At 45.2% G+C, this 19,735-nt stretch overlaps 1 long non-coding RNA gene across 1 annotated transcript; it reads right to left on the bottom strand.

Moving 5' to 3' along the window:
• On the bottom strand, window positions 1-10,968 carry LOC119180073 (uncharacterized). Its single transcript, XR_005110961.2, has 3 exons — window positions 10,880-10,968; window positions 9,624-9,688; window positions 1-237 (listed from the first exon to the last, which is right to left on the bottom strand). It is a non-coding gene; the product is annotated as an uncharacterized LOC119180073 (long non-coding RNA).
• Window positions 10,969-19,735: the final 8,767 nt, after the last annotated feature.

Below are 19,735 nucleotides of genomic sequence, written 5' to 3'. Positions count from 1 at the left end.
TCAGTATTTCAACCAGTTTGTTTATTGACATCCATTTCTTCTGAAACAGTGGCGCGAATATTACGCTAGTTGAGGATTGAGCAATGGATTGTGCAGATTATTTATTGCTTTCTGTTTCTGGGCCAGGCACATAAGAAATCAAGCCGGAGACTTGGGTTAAATCGCAGCAAAAATTTTTCGTTTTTTCGGTAGAGTAGAGCTCTTCATATGGTGCGGTATGCCCAAATGGAAGCAGGGCTGTAAAATAAGAATACACTTGCTGGGTCACAACGCAATCATTCAGACTCCCTGCTTGGTATGAATTAAAACGTGTAGCGCATCCTGAACAGCCGAGCTGTGAATGAAAGAGGATAACCTGATTAAATAAAAAAAACGCCAGGCCTGCGCTTCAGAGCCTTTTTAAGCTCTCTTTCGGGCACGCACACCTGCAGGGTAACCACTACGCTATTAATCATAGAGTTAGCATGCATTCACTATTCCATCCTTCGGAAAAAACCTGCTGCACACATTCAAGGGTCGGCTGCGCTTGACTAGAAGGAGGAATTATGGCAGAGAATTTAGTTATTACCAAAATCCCCCACAGCAGGTAGGTCCCACACCTATTAGAGGAACAAGGTTGAGCTTTTGTAAATGGTTAGATCATTCGATAACCCACTCACTGCACAGTCTGTGACACCTCAGTGTTCTTTTGCTGTTCTAAAACGCTTTATTACTAATAATACCGCGATTCTTTTGCCGACGTCAAGCCATGTCTAAGGCGAGTTTGCAACAAATTTCAAAACACAGGCGTGGCACAGAGGTACTGGGCTGGCATGCAGGAGACCCGTGTACGAATACCATAATGTACTTAATGTTTTCTGTCTACAGAGTTGTCCTATTTCAGGCGATAATGTTTACACACACCAGTGGTGGTGGCAGCGGCGGACAGCTACGGCATGCACGTAAACCAAGTTGTCATCTTATAACAGCTTTCGCTGTAAAACAATTATGTGGTAAGGGCTCGTGAAAGAACAGTAGCACCTTTGTGTTGCAAAACAGCGCGAAATGCCACTGCCTTCAAAATGATATTGGCCTTTGTACCATGTCAGGCACCTAGTTCAGTGCTCAATATATTCTGTGGCTGTAGCGCCATCATTTCTAACCTGCGCGAAACATTGCAGCAACTGCAATGTTTCGCACAGGGAAACATTGCAGTTGAGAAATATTGCAAACACTGAGAAACATTCGCGTACTGGACGAGCATTCATTATACGTTGAAGAGGGACTCTGTAGTGGCGCAATAGTGCTTCATCAAATGAATCGGTGTAATTAAAGATGCCTTCTATTTTATTAAAATATTAAATAATAAAGACGCCTATTCTATTTTATGTTTGTGTTGCACGACGTCATCGTGGATACGTTAAGTGACGTTTTAACTGCGTCAGCTCCAAGAAGCCTCAAAGAAAACAACTATTCTGGCCAATCTGATTGATTGATATGTGGGGTTTAACGTCCCGAAACTACTATATGATTATGAGAGACGCCGTAGTGGAGGACTCCGGAAATTTAGACCACCTGGGGTTCTTTAACGTGCACCCAAACCTGAGCACATGGGCCTACAACATTTCCGCCTCCATCGGAAATGCAGCCGCCGCAGCCGGGATTCGAACCCGCGCCCTGCGGGTCAGCAGCCGAGTACCTTAGCCACTAGACCACCTAGGACACACAACCACCTCATTAGTTAGCGTATATAGAAGCACAATACATGAAGTATTTCTAGATTACAGCTGTTCTCGTTTCCTTTATCGTCTCCGTAACAATGTGTCACAATATATATATTTCGTATGCAAAACCGCAGTAGCCAAAATTTCTTGCATTACAACAAATTACATTAACCGACAGGGTGTAATAGGTGTTCTTGTTCTTTTTTTGGGGGGGGGGGGGTAGATGCTATCATCATCGTGAGATTCTTCTTGTGGCACTAAATGAATGGCAGTGATAAGCCCCTGCCAGTCGCTTAGGAGAAGGTTATTCAGTTGCTTGAAAGAGGTATGTTCAAAGAGGAAGCAGTGGGGGTGACACTGACAACATATAAACTTCTTTTCAAAAGGGAGACACCAAATTTGGGCACAGAGCATACATCGCTGATACGGTGATGCACCACCTGCTGAGGTTCATAGCCCTCTACCTAAAATTTAATCGTGGCTTCGAGCGCCGCCGCGATGGTGGAGCGGCTAAGGTAGTCGACTGCCGACCCGCGGGTAGCGGGATCAAATCCTGGCGGTGGTGGCTCCATTTCGATGGACGCAAAAATGCTGTAGGCCCATGTGCTCAGACTTGGGTGCACGCTGAAGAACACCAGGTGGTTGAAATTTCCGAAGCCCTTCCTTACGGCGTCTCTCATAATCATAAGGTTGTTTTTGAAGTTAAACCCCAAATATCATCATGTCTCATATTTGTCTGGTGGTTTTCGGATGCTAAACCTCACAGATCATCAATCGTGGCCTCTAGTGCTCACTCAAGGCAGCACTTGCACATCATATATTTGTTCTACTACAGTCATAATAGTGCTACGTGAAAGTGAAGTTAACGAAAGCAGCAGGGTGTATATCGATGGTGGAGCTGTTTATTTGGCTGGACCTATGGCCGGTAAACGGAAAGTTAGACTACAGCAACACGGAGGCAATGATGGCTTGGAACAGAGCCTCTAACGTCGGTCGATTGATGAGCGGTGAAGCGCGTCGGCATTTATGCATGTGCCGTCGAATATCCCGGCGCTCTCAGGTGTCACGTGGGATGCAGAATAGTCAGTTACGTTAGCGTCGTGCGTGTAATCTCAACAAAATGACCTACTACAGCCCTGCAGATTATCAAACACTGCCGGCGCAGTTTGCGCTGAGAATCATTTACACTGTGATGGGGCGGTAACAATACTTAGAGAAGGAATGTGACAGCAAGAATCAATCGACATTTTTACAATTTTGCAATTGGGACGTGTCTTGTGGCTCACCAAACATTGTTGGAAAACCGTTAATTGGAGAAAAGACGTTGCCACCAAAAGAGCGAAAGCATTTCCAGTGCAACGTGATGAAAAACATTGAAAAACCACACATGCTTGTTAGCTAGAACAACGGCCAGAAAGAGGAAAATGGAAGTTAGTGATGACAAAATTGAAAACAGGAAGTGGGAACTGTTGAAATCTTTTCGTGCAGTTCCCAAAAGTGCTCAAGACAAAAATGTAGGCTGTCTGCGCTTTTACGAACATTTAATTGAGCCAATATCGTTGGCAATAAAGATAAAGTTACCTGACTTCGGCAACGTAGCTGAATGAGGAGAGGAGGAAATGGATAACGTTGCGGTTAGCCTGAATAAACTACCGAAGGCGCACTGATTTCGTGTACATTCACGTAGTACACACTTCATGGCTAATGAAAAGAACTGTTTCTTTGTTCAATGAAAGCCTGCTCTAAAAAAAATTCTAAAGTTCTTATGAAATGCTGAGCTTAAGTCTTGTGTATTCCTTGCACAACTCTGCTGTCGATATTTTCCCAGGTTAGGTAAGTCTGCCAGCCATGCTAGACGCTCTCAAACGGCAGATAGAGTGGTCAGCCCGTATTATTTTATCGCATGTATAGTGCCGTATACTTTTGCATTTGTGGAGAATGTCGTTTCTTCAATGTGAGGCGCTATGATGCGGTGGCGACAAAGGCTAGTCCCAATCTTAGACTCCCTTCGGAATGTCTGCAGTAACAGTGAAAAAAAAAATCTGCGCAAAGAAGCGGAAACATCTGCAATCATGTTTTCATCAGCTTCAGATAACGTGGGTAACCATTAAGCCTCGCCTTTAAAGGCAAACGTTATATAGTAATATTTCGTTCCTAGTGCATAATTCAAACACTTCGTGTATGTAGGGGGTGGCTGCACATTTAACTATGAATTCATTATGATTATCCCATGTTGTAATGCCCGATGGCAAGGTACGCTTGTACTACGCAATATTATCGCAATATTTCATGTTGTGTTGCGAAGCATGTATACAGGACGCATGCGTTTGTAAAAAAAAAGGTGAAATATATTTTCGCTGCATTTCCAAGCATAGGCAGTTCCTGACCCGTGGTTCTGTTCATGCATGTCTCTTTTTGACCGGTTCGCAACCACCTAGTTGTATGACTCACTCAGCAGGTGACATACATACATACATACATACATACATACATACATACATACATACATACATACATACATACATACATACATACATACATACATACATACATACATACATACATACATACATACATACATACATACATACATACATACATACATACATACATACACACACACACACATACATACATACATACATACATACATACATACATACATACATACATACATACATACATACATACATACATACATACATACATACATACATACATACATACATACATACATACATACATACATACATACATACATACATACATACATACATACATACACGCCCCGCCACGGGGGTCTAGTGGTTAAGGTACTCGGCTGCTGACCCGCAGGTCGCGGGATCAAATCTCGGCTGTGGTGGCGGCATTTCCGATGGAGGCGGAAATGTTGTAGGCCCGTGTACTCAGATTTGGGTGCACGTTAAATAACCCCAGGAAGTCAAAATTTCCGGAGCCCTCCACTACGGCATCTCTCATATTCATAGGGTGGTTTTGGCACGTTAAACCCCACAAATCAATCAATACATACATACATACATACATACACACATACATACATACAGAGGCACAGGCGAATACATGGACGGACAGACAGACGAATGCACTAATGGACGGATGGACAGAAGCATTGACGGAGAGACAAATTGACGAACGGACAGACTCAAAAACGAACGGACGGGTAGACAGAAGCACTTCTCAACAGAAGCACTTCTCTAATTCGAAGCATTTCTCAACGCTTCGAATTAAACAGAAATTTTGGGTTCAAGTGGATACCGTACCCGGATCGATTGCGTAGCGAACGGGTGTTCTACAACGCAACCATGCTCTGCTTGTGAAGACAGCGAAAAAAAAATTACAGCATAGCCATGATTGATTTATATGTCAGGTTTAGCATGCTGAAACCACCATAAGATTATGAGAGAAGCCGTAAGAGAGTTTGAATTTCTCAACGAAAGGAACAAGCAGGATTTCGAACAGGCTACTCAACAATCGACCACATTCATACGATCAATCAGGTAATAGAGAAATGCTCAGAGTATAACCAACCACTATACATAGCCTTCATAGATTACGAGAAGGCGTTTGATTCAGTAGAAATATCAGCCGTCATGCAGACACTGCGGAATCAGGGCGTCGATAAAGTATATATAAACATCCTGGAAGAAATCTACAGGCGATCAACTGCTACCATAGTGCTTCATAAAGAAAGCAACTGAATACCAATCAAGAAGGGTGTAAGACAGGGGGACACCATCTCCCCAATGCTATTTACCGCGTGCTTACAAGAGGTTTTCAGAAGCCTAGAATGGGAACAGTTAGGGATAAGAGTTAATGGAGAATACCTTAGTAACCTGCGCTTCGCCGATGACATTGAATGCTGAGTAACTCAGGGGACGAATTGCAACTCATGATTACGGAGTTAGACAAGGAGAGCAGAAAAGTATGTCTTAGAATGAATCTGCAGAAAACGAAAGTAATGTACAACAACCTCGGAAAAGAGCAGCGCTTCGACATAGGTAATAGTGCAATTCAAGTTGTAAAAGACAATGTCTACTCAGGGCATGTAATAACTGCGGAGCCGAACCACGAGATTGAAGTGACTAGAAGAATAAGAATGGGGTGGAGCACAATTGCAAGCACACTCAAATAATGACAAGTATATTGCCACTATCGCTCAAGAGGAAGGTATATAACAGCTGTATCTTGCCGGTACTTAGCTACGGAGCAGAAACCTGGAGACTTACAAAGAAGGCTCAGCTTAAATTGAGGACGACGCAGCGAGCAATGGAAAGAAAAATGGTAGGTGTAACCTTAAGAGACAAGAAGAGAGCAGAGTAGATCAGGAAACAAACAGGGGTTAAGGATATCATTGCTAAAATCAAGAAGAAGAAATGGACATGGGCCGGGCATGTAGCGCGTAGACAGGATAACCGCTGGTCGTTAAGGGTAACTGACTGGATTCCTAGAGAAGGCAAGCGGGTTAGGGGGAGACAGAAGGTTAGGTGGGCAGATGAGATTAAGAAGTTTGCGGGTATAAATTGGCAGCAGAGAGCACAGGACCGGGTTAACTGGCGGAATATGGGAGAGGCCTCTGTCCTGCAGTGGACGTAGTCAGGCTGATGATGATGATGATTTCTCAACGAACTTCGGCGACATTAAACGTATCTATCTATCTATCCATTTATCTATCTATCTATCTATCTATCTATCTATCCAACTATGACTTTTGGCTCTCCTAGCCATTTCGATAATGGTATCAATACCAAAATTGGTATGGCACAACAAGACTGTATGAAGAACATATTTGACTAGTCACGACATGAAAATCACTACATTTATGCCATGAATGTCATGATTTACATGTCACTGTCTGGCAGCTCTGGCGGTGGTTTCGTTCACAAGGCATGTTGCAAAACTGGTATTGTGTGACATGATTTCATGGCGAACACAAGTGACAGACGCTCACACGAAAATCATGACATGCGTGTCATGTAACAACATGACTACATGCCACGCTCATGATGAGCTCGCGACCGTTTCGCTAGCGTGACATATTACCGAATTTGGTACTACAGTACGTAAATGTATGACGAAGGTATGTGACTGGTCCAAACATGATCACCATGAGTTGATTGAGTTGATTTATTTGTGAGGTTTAACGTCCCAAAACCACCATATGATTATGAGGGACGCCGTAGTGGTGGGCTCCGGAAATTTCGACCATTTGGGGTTCTTTAACGTGCACCCACAGCTGAGCACACGGGCCTACCACATTTCCTCCTCCATCGGAAATGCAGCCGCCGCAGCCGGGATATGATCCCACGACGTGCGGGTCACCAGCCGAGTACCTTAGCCACTAGACCACAGCGGCGGGGCTGATCATCATGCGTTGCGTGTCATGTAACAACATGACTACATGACACGCTCCTGATGCGCCGGCAGCCGTTTCGCCAGCTTCACTTATACTAAATTTGGTATTACGGGACGTGAATGGAGGACGGAGGTATGATACTTGTGCATGCATGATAAACATGAGGTGCGTGTCATGTAACAATATGAATATATGCTACGCTATTGAAACGCAGTGTTATTTTGGGTAGCGCATCGGCGCGAAACGTAGCATTTCGCATTTCGCGCCGGTTGCTGTCGGGCAGCGCCGACAGACGCTGGTCGCGCCGGTCGCATTTGGAGTCAAACTATACAGTGCTCGCGTTTTGCTAACGTAGCGTCGTTGTGCCCAGCGTGTGCGCGCGTCGACGCTGCATGGGAGTATAACGGCCCTTCATGATGTGGTCGCAGCCATTTTTCTAACTCTGCATATACCAAATAAGCGCGAAGCCGAACCACGAGATTGAAGTAACTAGAAGAATAAGAATGGGGTGGAGCACATTTGGCAAGCAATCTCAAATTATGACAGGTGGATTGCCACTATCCTTCAAGAGGAAGGTATATAACAGCAGTATCTTGCCGGTACTTAGCTACGGAGCAGAAACCTGGAGACTTACAAAGAGGGTTCAGCTTAAATTGAGGACGACGCAGCGAGAAATGTGAAGAAAAATGGTAGGTGTAACCTTAAGAGACAAGAAGAGAGCAGAGTGGATTAGGGAACAAACTGGGGTTAAAGATATTATAGTTGAAATCAAGAATAGAAAATGCGTGCAGCGCGTTTTTACACCGAAAGCTGTATTTGGCTAAGAGCAACGAAAAACCATCCGTCCAAAGTATCATATGTGCTCTCCATTGAGTGTGTTATCAATTACGTCATTGGCAGCGTAGTGGCCGAGCACGCGCGTCATCGGATGCGTTGTGAGTTAGCTCACGATGTCAAACTTTTGCGAAAAACACGGCGTTGCGGCGTCAATGTGATGATTGCAACAGCCTGTTCTCCATAGCGAACACCCGCTTCAGGCGGGAGCTCCTCCAGTGGCCCTTTGGCTTTGGCGGTGATGCCTGTGACCACCTATTGTTTCAGAACAACCACTACATGTGATTTACGCACTGCGAAACACATATAACCACTCGTTACACTCTTACATGACCTTTATCATGCGACAATGAGTGGCATGAGATAAAAACACTGTGCTAAACCCAAGTCAAACGTTTGTCTAACCTCAACAAGAAGCACGAACATGTAACCAAGATTTGTGAAAGGCTTCAGTGCAGCGTCGGGATAAACTCACTGCTCTACACCGGGACCGAACGCTTTAGCTTTCGATGGTTAACCATTTGTGCGAAGGGCTTAAGTGGTTACGTTTTTTCTCTTTCTTTTTTGCATACCTTAAAATCCAGAGCAAGATTTTTGTGTGTTTTGAGTACAAAACTAGTGCTGCTTTCGTTTGACTCAGTCCTATAGAGCCGTACTCAACATCATGATAATGTGGACGCCATGCGTCGTGGTGTGCAAAGGCGTGATCTTGAATGCTTGACTCTCCTATCGGCGGAATAATGGTGGGGGAGGCAAGCCATGGCGTTAGTTGGGCGGCAACTTGTACTAGGGGGTGTGCATGTATACGTCTCAGCTAGTGGTGGCCATGGTCGACATAGTCAAGTCCCGAAGGATATTCTTACTGCATTTCAATTCACGTGAGCTCTCCGGCATCCAAAATACATCATAGACACTGTGTCGAATGCAGTAACTTTAGATTAGCAAGGTGATTGAAATTCAGAAGCTTCTCTACGTCACTGAAAAGAGTTAACATCTAAATAGCTTCAGTTATCAAAACTACTTGAGGCAGAGAAAATCATGTTTGGCGAAAGTTACATTCAGTTTTCAGAAATCTGCCCATCGTTCATGCATGCTTTCTCTCGTCTGGGCTGCGTTCTACCGTAAGGACTCTCACACATCCGTGTCTATGGTCTATAGGGTTTCCAGAGCTGCAGTTTGTATCAGCAGCAAAGCATTGATTTCAAATATCGATTACTTTGTGAATAAACCACTGCACGCATCGAACTTTGCAGTATGCATGTTTCATGGCTCCGTAAAAATGTGGGTCCTCGGAAAGCGTTCATTTGTTTATTTACTTATTAAGGTTTTAGTTACTTATTTATATGGTACCAGCATCGCCATTAGTAGGCAATACAGCAGAGGCGTATATGCAACGTATGTGAACATTCATTCACATTCAATACACTAAGGACGGTAAAAATCTTCGTTACATTGTATTTCAACAACAGTCTGTCGGTAACTTCAAGGCGAACTGTATTCTCGACCACGAAGAAACTTGGCCTTTTCAGTGCATGATTTGAGTCGTCTTCGTGTTTATGTGAGTGTGTTTCGACTAGATTATTGTATCGACAGCAAAAGCTCACATGACTGCCAACGCAGCGTAGGCGCGGTCACTACATCAGTGTCATCTTTATGTAACAATTTGAATGGGATATTTAACCTAGTTGCGATAAGGCAGAGCGTAATTTTACCAAACGCGATGACGCCCACGATGATCAGCTGCATCCTCAGGAAACCAAACATCATTTGCGGTATTCTGAAAGAAAGAGAAAAATGGTCAGGTCATAATTTTCAAGGAAGTATCTCTGACAACCACGCACACTCAAAGCTCATTAGTTAGGATTGCTTTCATGAATGTGTGAATGTGAGTCAGTAAATATTGGTCATCATTATTGAATTCGTAAGCAATTTAAGGAGTCGAAATCGAAGGCTTTCATTGGTGACAAAATACAGCCGCAAGGTAGTTTGAACAGGCTGCTACTTATATGGTGCGTTAGTATAAGTTGTGATATTTTGTCTGTTATCATCCATTCGATTATATAAGTGCGTCTACCTCACCAATACATTTCTCTGTTAGCATAATAATAATAATAATAATAATAATAATAATAATAATAATAATAATAATAATAATAATAATAATATTATTATTATTATTATTATTATTATTATTATTATTATTATTATTATTATTATTATTATTATTATTATTATTATTATTATTATTATTATTATTATTATTATTATTATTATTATTATTATTATTATTATTATTATTATTATTAGCCTAATGTACGGTACTGTGCGTACCCAAATCCCGTTGTATAAAGCCAGCTGTAGAAGAGGCCCTCTGAAATTTCAACCAACTGGGCTTCCCGAACGGGCCCCAAAGTATAATTGTACAAGGGCTAAGCATTTCATTTCGCCTCTGTCGAAATGCGACCGCCTCGGTAGAGATTAACAGCGTGACTTTCGGGTGAGCAGCCGAACACCGCAACCACTGTACTCCCTCAGCACGTACACCGCCGATAGTGGTGACGCGTTTCTGCAGAACTTGTCTAAACACAGCGATGGCACTAAAGGGTGCATATCTTAGATTTACTCGGCTTGAAGTGGGTCTTTCGCACTCGCGATACTTGTTGATAATTGAAAACTTTGCCTTCAGTTTCAGACCACACTTTTCTATTTGTCCAGTTGATTTCATATCTTTTTTTTTTTCAATTAGAAAAAAACTTCATTGTTTCTGTGGTGTCAAGCTAGTACGTCCTTTGGCCTTCCAAAGGAAATACTAGATTATCAAGAAGCCTTTCTTTAGCGAAAATGCAAAAAAAAACGAATGATGGTGTCTGTTTATTATGAATATTTATGTAGCAGTCATTTTTTAAGGAAAAATACACAGTGATGACGGAGAAACAGTTTCTCAGAAACAAAGAGGTGGCATACTTACCACTGATGTGCCTAACTTGCGCAGCCTCTAGCTTCTTTCACTCAGCGGCTGACCTTAAGGCAGCTTTCAATGTTCTCTAGACGTGAAAGAATTCAGAGTGAGCTCCTGAGGCAACCTTCCTCTCATTATATAATACCAGGCGTTGCCGTTACTCTTCGTGAGAATTGCGTAGATTCACGCGTTAACCACGTGCCAAGTTTAATGCAACATTGCGAAGGCTCCGCAATGAGGAAGTTGCGGAAAACTGGATGCCATGTTTTTTTGCGTAAGTTACATTAGAAGCAGCTGTGACACAGATAAAGATTCATAGTTATAAGACTAAAGAAACGCGTACATGATAAAATGAATGTGCGATATGCGTCATGAACGTACCCGTAAATCAACAGACGACACCAGTCACACAATGATCGATGTGGAAAGAAGAAATATTATAGTGTATTCTCTGAAACACAAATGTGGAAAAGGGCAGCGCCAGACCTTTTTTACAATTGTGTCACACGTTTCGCCGAAGACCTAAAACATTGCGTTGTTCAGACTCTTCAACGTCTTCTAGTGCTGCACCACTGAGACTGTCACGAATTATTTATGGTCGTTTTTATCAGTGAACCTTTTATGATTTTAACAGTTCTTTCGGCTCAATGCCTGCATCCTTAATTGTGGTGGCAGCATTACATTTTCCTGACAGGTGCATCGCGTGTACGTACCAGCATAACGGTGTGCTTTAACACTGCACAAGCAAAGCTGCAGCCACTTTCTATGTCAAGAGTAAAAGGTGTCTTTAATGATGCAGGCTCAACCCTACCCAGATGCATCGTTCCAAAATAGCGTAGGAAACCGCATAGATCTCGCGCTGTTAAAAATGACAATTGAGGCTCAACATGCCGAAACGCTTAAGTGGAGACGCTCAAGTGGACGGCTCCGGTAATTTTCTTCTTTGCCATGCACCTGAATCTAAGTACACTAGTCCAGTGTATTTTAATCCCTATCGAAAATGCAGCTCCTTGATTCAATCCCGAGATATTTGGGTAGATTAAGCATTTTAAATGCGAAGCATTTCTTAGCGAACTTCGGCGACTTTGCGCGTATCAATCTATCTATCTAGCTGCCTATGACTTTTAGCTCTCCCGGCCGTTTCTATAATGGTATCAATACCAAACTTGGTATGGCATAACATGACGGTATGAAGAATATAACTGAGAAGTCATAACATGAAAATCTTGATATGTATGTCATGAATATCATTGTTTACAAGTCATGGCGCTGCAGCTCTTGTGGTGGTTTCTTTCACATGACATGTAGGAAAACTGGTATGGTATGACATGATTGCATGGCGAACACAAGCGATAGACCCTAACATGAAAGTAATAACATGTTTGTCATGTAATAACATGACTACATGCCACGCCCATAATGCGCTCGTGGCCGTTTCGCTAGCGTACAATATACCAAATTTGGTATTACGGTACGTGAATGGATGACGAAGGTATGTGACTGGTGCAAACATGATAATCATGAGATGCGTGTCATGTAACAACATCACTACATGCTACGCTCATGATGTGCTGGCGGCCATTTCGCTAGCTTCACTTATACCAAATATGGTATTATGCGACGTGAATGGATGACGAAAGTATGATACTGGTGCAAACATGATAAGCATAAGATGCGTGTCATGTAACTACACGACTACATGCTACGCTCACGATGCGCTCGCGGCCGTTTCAATAGCTTCACATGTACCAAACTCGGTATTACGTGACGCGAACGGACGACGTAGGTAAATAACACATACAAACATGATAATGCCGACATGCGTGTCATGTAACAACATGACTACATGCCACGCTCATGATGCGCTCGCGGCCGTTTTGCTAGCTTTACATATGCCAAACTTCGTGTTATGTGACGTCAATAGACGACGAAGGTATGTGACTGGTGAACACGTGATAATCATGAATGCGTGTCATTTGAGAACATGACTACATGCCACAGTCAAAGCACCAATACATTTTGACGTGACGTGGTGCGTGTGCTCACCGGCGTTCATTTCGTCGGGTCATGCCGGCGTTGCCACGCTAGGCACCGGTCCTGCCATTTACTCGCAGGCACGCGCCGCAATGCGTTGCTTGACGCATGCGCGTTTCACCACGTCTGGAATTCCTCCGTCACGAATAGAGGGCGATGCAGTGTTGTCTGGACGGATCGGCGCGAAATGCAGCATGTCGCATTTTGCGCCGGTTGCCGTCGGGCTGCGTCGACGGATGCTGGCCGCGCCTGGCATCAGACTATAGAGTGCTCACGTTTTGCTAACGTAGTGTCGCTATGCCCAGCGTGCGTGCACGTCACCGCTACATTAGAGTATATTGGGCCCGTCACGATGCGCTCGCGGCCGTTTTGCCAGCTCCACATATACCAAATTCGGTGTTACGTACGTGACGTCAATGGATGACGAATATATATGACTGGTGCAAACATGATAATTCTGACACGCGTGTCATGTAAGATTGCGACAACGTACCAAGCTCATAGCGTGCTCGCGGTCGTTTTACTAGCTTCACATATACTAAGTTTGGTTTCAAGTGACGTGAACAGATGACGAAGGTAAACGACACATCCAAACATGATAATCACGACACGGAAGTCATGTACGGCATCATATACCTCCACCTCTTAAAGTTGTACTGATTTCAAAGTGACATATCAACGATTCCCATCCGTGCTTCGCATCTTATCTTTCCTACTGTACGTGGGAACTGCCAATTTTTTTATTACTGCATTTTGCCAAGACGCAGTCATTTTGGCTGCGAAACGGCTATCGAACCAGGCTGACGCACTTTCACGTTCCTATCAGTTAAAGCGCGTTGATTCTATCGCGAGCACTGGTGGACCACTAGATCAATAAGAAGAAGCAATAGGAAGCACGAGAGGAGGAATGACTACAATAGCTTGTCGTTTGAACATTGAAGGAGGTGCTCCTTCGTGGCTCAGTGGCTTACGCCTCCCACTCACAACACTGAGGTTGGAGGTTCGAATTCACGCGCCGGACTCTTTTTCTGGATTATTTTCTTCGTGGCGTTTTAATCTATAAACTACGGAGCATCTCCCTGAAGGTAGGCCTCATTGGATGCAAAGCAACAGTGGTGCGCACGGCGTTGACCGGCTTAATACGGGCGTTAACGCGGGTGCTGGAAAATGGTTTGAAGTGAAACTCAATGCGGCGTTTTCTCGAGTAAAGGTTTGGTCGAACGCAAAGACACGGGAGGCAGGAAGCGCTGAAGATGCTTGCACTGGGATTCCTTGGATCGCGTGTCGTCGGTGTTACCCGCGCAACGTCTGTCTTCTCGGAGGACGCCATCGGTGTTTTAGGAGGCCCGTGTGCTCAGATTTGGGTGCACGTTAAAGAACCCCAGGTGGTTGATATTTCCGGAGTCACCCACTACGGCGTCTCTCAAAATCATATGGTGGTTTTGGGACGTTAAACCCCACAAATCAATCAATCAATCAATCGGTGTTTTATGGGCGAAACTCCTTATAGCGGCACCCGTTCGTCCCCCATAGTATGTAACAAGTATAACTTTTTGACCTCCAAGGTGGCGCCGGTGAGAGACTTCTTCTGTGCGTTATTGAACAAAAAAAATAGCGCTCAATGTACATGTCAATGGCTGCTAATGGGGAATGAGAGACAGAAGCATTCGGCTTTTAGTTAACGCGCAGGCTGCGATGACCATTAGCAGCCATTGGCATGTACATTGAGCACTATCTGACAAGAAAGGGTTCCTACGTTATACTCGCTGGGTGTAACCTCCTTAGCATTAGAAAGGTTTAGCGAGCGTTGAGCCACAGTGCCATGAATACAATGAACTTGTATATACCATGAATGAACTCGAGGTGGTTAAAAAAAGGAAGTAGATACGAAGCGCAAGCCGTAAGAAAGTAAAAGCCGAATTCTCCGCTTCTCATTTCCCATTAGCAGCCATTGGCATCTACATTGAGCACTATCTGACTGAAAAAGTTTGCTACGTCATACTCGCTGGGCGTAACCTCCTTGGTTTTCGAAAGGTTTAGCGAGCGTTTGGCCGCAGTGCCAGGAATACAGTGAACTACTTTATACCATGAACTCGAGGTGGTTAAAGGTGGGAAGTAGACCCGAAGCGCAAGCCGTAAGAAAGTGTGTGCGTGCCACCTCTCGTTTAGTCCTTGGAATGTCCGCTGAATGGCGGTGCTTCTATATGGGGAATATATGATGAAAAGATGCGACATGGTGGTACCTGGAGTGTTGAATAGATGGACGAACGGACACACATACAGATGCATGGATGGACGCATGAACGGACGCAGGGGCGGGTGCATGGACGAACGCAAGGATGGACGCACGAACAGACGCACGCACGGACGGGCTGATGGACGCATGGACGGTCACACTGACAGACGAATAGACGGACGGAAGCAAGAACGAATGGAAGGACGAATTCTTCGCCCCAGTCTCCATCATTCACTCCGTGGATATGCTGCCTTTTTTTTACTCACAGCTCGTTGGTGTCGCTGGTATTCGACTGCCGATGCTTGCGGTCGGCTTCCCTAGCTCGCACCACGTTGGTGTTGGCCTCGCCATAAGCGAACGCGATCGGCTTCACTAATCTTCCCAACGCCAGCGACCGCCGCAAAAGGTTTGTGCACACCAGCAGGAAGCATGCCGCGACGGCGTCGCGTACGTCGGCGTGATCACGCGGTAAGCAACCGCGCGCTTTCCGCATTGTCGGAGCCGCGAATGAATGCAAAACTTTATTACAAATTGCTTTCTTCCGGTGAAGGTGGAGCCCTCAGTCCAGGGCCCCTCTGGCTTTTGCCATCTTGCAAGCTCTGTCGATCAGCTTGAGCTGTTCTTCAGGCTTAGAGTAGGACAGCGCAGCCTCCCACTGCTCCGGTGTTGGTGTACAGTTTTTCGGCACTACCTGTGTGTGTTGGCAGGCCCATGTTACGTGGTAAAGTGTGGGGTGTTCTCTGCATAGCGGGCATTTGTTGGTGTATATTCCCGGATAGATTTTACACAGAAGACTGAGATTGGGGTACGTATTAGTCTGCAGCTGTCTCCAGGCAACCGACTGCTCTCTGTTGAGGTCTTTGTGGGGAGGGGGGTAAATCCTCCTCAGGGCTCTCTGGTGTTCTAAAATTGCTCCATAGCGTCTTGTAACTGTGGCTGGCTCCCCATCGTTGTGCGCCCCCCGGTCGGCGTATTCTCGGGCAATGGCGTCGGCACGCTGGTTCCCTGTCACAGTTTCATGGCCTGGTGTCCACGTAATGGAGCAGCTCGAGAAGTTGTTTTTTCTTCCCTTGAGTATGCGGATGGCAGCACTGGATATGCGTTCAATGCTGTACCGCCGACACGCTTCTTGCGAGTCGGTAACTATTTCTGTAGTAGACTCTTCGCTCTGGTGTGTGATGGCGAGCGCGATCGCTACTTCCTCAGCCTCGAGAATGTTGTTGCTTTTGATCGAAGCGCTGTTGACTTCCCTAAGTTGGTGATCAGCAACGCTTACAACTGTCCCGGAGTGCTCTCTGTATGTGGTCACGTCAACGTACAATACGTCGGTTCTCGCCTTGAAATTTTTTTCTTGTGCTTCTGATATGGCTTTTCTTCGAGCCTTATGGATTTCTGGATGCATGTTTCGAGGTATTGGGCTGACTTCAATGTTCTGGCGAATGTCCTTTGGTATGCTCGCCGTGTTATTGATTTCTCCGCAAGCATCCCTCATGCCCAATGTCTGCAGCGTATGCCTGCCCGCAGCAGTCAACAATAATCTCATTTTCTGCGCAACAAGATGCGCCTCGATGTGTTCTTGCACTGTGTTGTTTATCCCGGGTTTAAGGAATTTCTCTGTCGAGGTGCTGGCAGGTAGACCAAGGGCGCACTTGTAGGCTTTTCTGGGGATTGCCTCTAATTGTTCTTTTTCCTGTGGGAGTGGTGTTTGATAGGGGACACTGTAAACAATCCTACTGACCACGAGGGCCTGTATAAGCCTAGAAATGTCCTCTTCCTTCAGACCCCGTCTTTTGTTAGAGATTCTGGTGATCATCCTCGTGATTTGCGCGATAGTGTTTGACAGCTGTCTGATGGTGTGGTCTATACGACAGTTGCTTTGTATCCACATGCCGAGAATCTTGATTTGGGACACTTCTGGAATCTTCTTCCCCCCTATATAGACGTCTATGGAGTTTTGCAGATCGTATCCTCGTCTGTAGACTCTCAGAACTTCTGATTTCTCCGGAGAGCAGACGAGGCCACATTGACACACGTAGTCGTGAACTGTATCAGCTGCGCGTTGCAGAAGATTTTGTTTTTGGCCTAGAGATCCTCTTGTCACCCAGATTGTAACATCATCTGCGTAGATGGCATGTCTGAGTCCTTCAATCTTTTCGAGGTTGCAAGCTAAGCCAATCATAACGATGTTGAACAGCATCGGCGATATCACAGAACCTTGGGGTGTTCCTTTTGTGGGCGTATCAAACGTATCAGTGCGGATGCCTCCTATACCGATTGTGGCGGTTCTGTTGCTGAGAAAAGCTTTGATGTAGTTGTGTATTCGCTTTCCACAGCCTAATTTGCTAAGCCCCTCTAGCACAGCCTTATGACTGACATTGTCGAAAGCAGCCTTAAGATCCAGTGCAAGTAGTACGTTTTCGCCATATTTTGGCACATGGGTAAGCACCTCCTCCTTGATTTGTAGGAGGACGTCCTGTGTTGAGAGGCATTTTCGGAAGCCAAACATGGTGTGCGGCATGAGTTCGTTGTCTTCCAGGAAGGTCTCCAGCCTATGAAGCACGATTCTCTCGTATACTTTTCCCAAACACGAAGTCAAAGAAATGGGCCTTAAATTTTCCAAACTTGGAGCCTTTTCAGACTTTGGAATCATTATTATTTCCGCATGTTTCCAGTCGTTTGGAACGGTACCCTTCTCCCAGTGTTTGTTGATGAATTCTGTAAACCTTGTGATAGATTTGTCATCGAGGTTTCGTATCATAGCGTTGCTGATGCCATCCTTTCCTGGCGTAGTGTTCTTTGTTGCCGACAGCATAGCATGTCGAACTTCTTCAGTGGTAATGGGTTCGTCCAGAGCGGGATTAGCTGCACCAGTGTATGCCAGCTTGCAGTCAGTATTCGTTGTATCGCGAATATAGCGCAGCTTTATGTATTCTAGCAGTTCCCGGTCTGTGCCTTTGAATTGGTGTGCAATATTTTGAGTCGTCTTACAGGTTTCAGTCTTGGTCATGGTTGGGTCTATGAGAGCCCTCAGCAAGGCCCATGTCCTTTTCCAACCTAGTGTACCTTGTAGCTCGTTGCATTTTTGGTCCCAGTTGCGCCTTGACAGCTCCGTCACACACTCTTCGGCTTCCCTGGTGACTGCGGCGATCCTAAGTCTCAGTTTGCGGTTGTGTTTCTGCCGCTTCCATCTTCTTATTAGGCCCCGGCGGGCGTCCCAGAGGTGTAGGAGATGCTTGTCCACCTCAGGCGTGTTTGTTGATAGGGTAACTTCTCGGGTTAAGCGTTTCCAGTCTGCCTTGATTCCCGAGACCCAACTCTCATTGTCCGCAATTTCTTTATCCTCGAATTCTGCCCTAGTTTTTCTAAAAGCTTTCCAGTCTGTAAGTCGAGCCAGGCCATGCCGTTTCTTAACCGGGAGGGTTTCTATCGGGATGCGCAAAATGCAGTGGTCACTGCCAAGCGTTTCCCCGCCATTTTCCCATCGGGCCTCCCTGACACCTTTGACGAACGCCAAGTCCGGGCACGTATCTCGGTTGATACTATTTCCCACTCGCGTTGGTTGAGTGTGGTCTGTAATGAGGCTTAGCCTTCTGCGATCAGCTTCTCTGGCCAAATCCCTGCCTTTCTGAGTTTCCTTGACATATCCCCAGCTCTTGTGCCACGCATTAAAGTCTCCAAGGATGACAAGACTCTTTTTGCCTGCTGCTTGTTCTGCCTTGCGTCAAGAGAGCTGAAGTTGGTTTTCCGCTGGCTTGGTGGGCTGTAGATATTGAGGAGAAATATGCTTTCGTCGGTTCTTTGTTTCGTTATGATTTCAATGAGAACGGGGTCAATGTCTGTTGCATCGATGTCATGTCTAATTGCGGTGACCGCTTTGGCTACGAAAGTAGCGACCTTACTTTGGCCAAGACCCTCATAAACCGAAAAGCCAGTGAGTTTTAGTGAGCAGCCGGTTTCTTGGAGGGCGATGATGTCTGGTGGAGTTGTGCATTTATTGATGTATTGATTCAGAAGACCTTGCTTTCGACAGATTACACGACAGTTCCACTGCCATATTTCGAGGGTTTCCAACTTGACCGAGCATTTACGGCTGCTCGCCATACTCAGGTGATGGACGAGCGTAGGGTCTGCCTCTGGATTTCATGGCCGTGAGTTGCACCAGACGTTCTCGATCTTTGCGCGCCTCATCTTGGATGTTAGAGATGAGGTTGCCAAGATTTGCTAGGGCATTTTTTTATGGCAGCCATGGTAGTTGTGAATTCCTGGCGCCCTACGGTGGCTGTCAGCGTTAAGTCTGATTGGAGGTTGGCATTGGTTTGTCCTGTTCTCAGGGCCTTCAGTTCATCTATGAGATCGTTTAGTTTCTGCCGGAGTTCAGCGTTTTCTGCTCTGAGTGTCTGAATAGTCTGCCTTAAATCTTTTACTTCGTCGTTAGGTGGCGAACTGCCATTCTTACCGACTATTACTGTCTGTGTATTCATGTTGTTTGGAGCAGTGGGAGAGGCAGAGAAAAAATGCCGCCATATCCACGAAGTGAATGATGATGAGTGGGCGAAGCTCCGGAGGTAAACCTGGTAAACCATGAATTGATTGAT

The sequence above is a fragment of the Rhipicephalus microplus genome, chromosome 7, assembly GCF_043290135.1.
Source record: "Rhipicephalus microplus isolate Deutch F79 chromosome 7, USDA_Rmic, whole genome shotgun sequence".
In the NCBI taxonomy this organism is placed as follows: Eukaryota; Metazoa; Arthropoda; class Arachnida; order Ixodida; family Ixodidae; genus Rhipicephalus; species Rhipicephalus microplus.
This window is presented reverse-complemented; position numbering and strand designations above follow the sequence as displayed.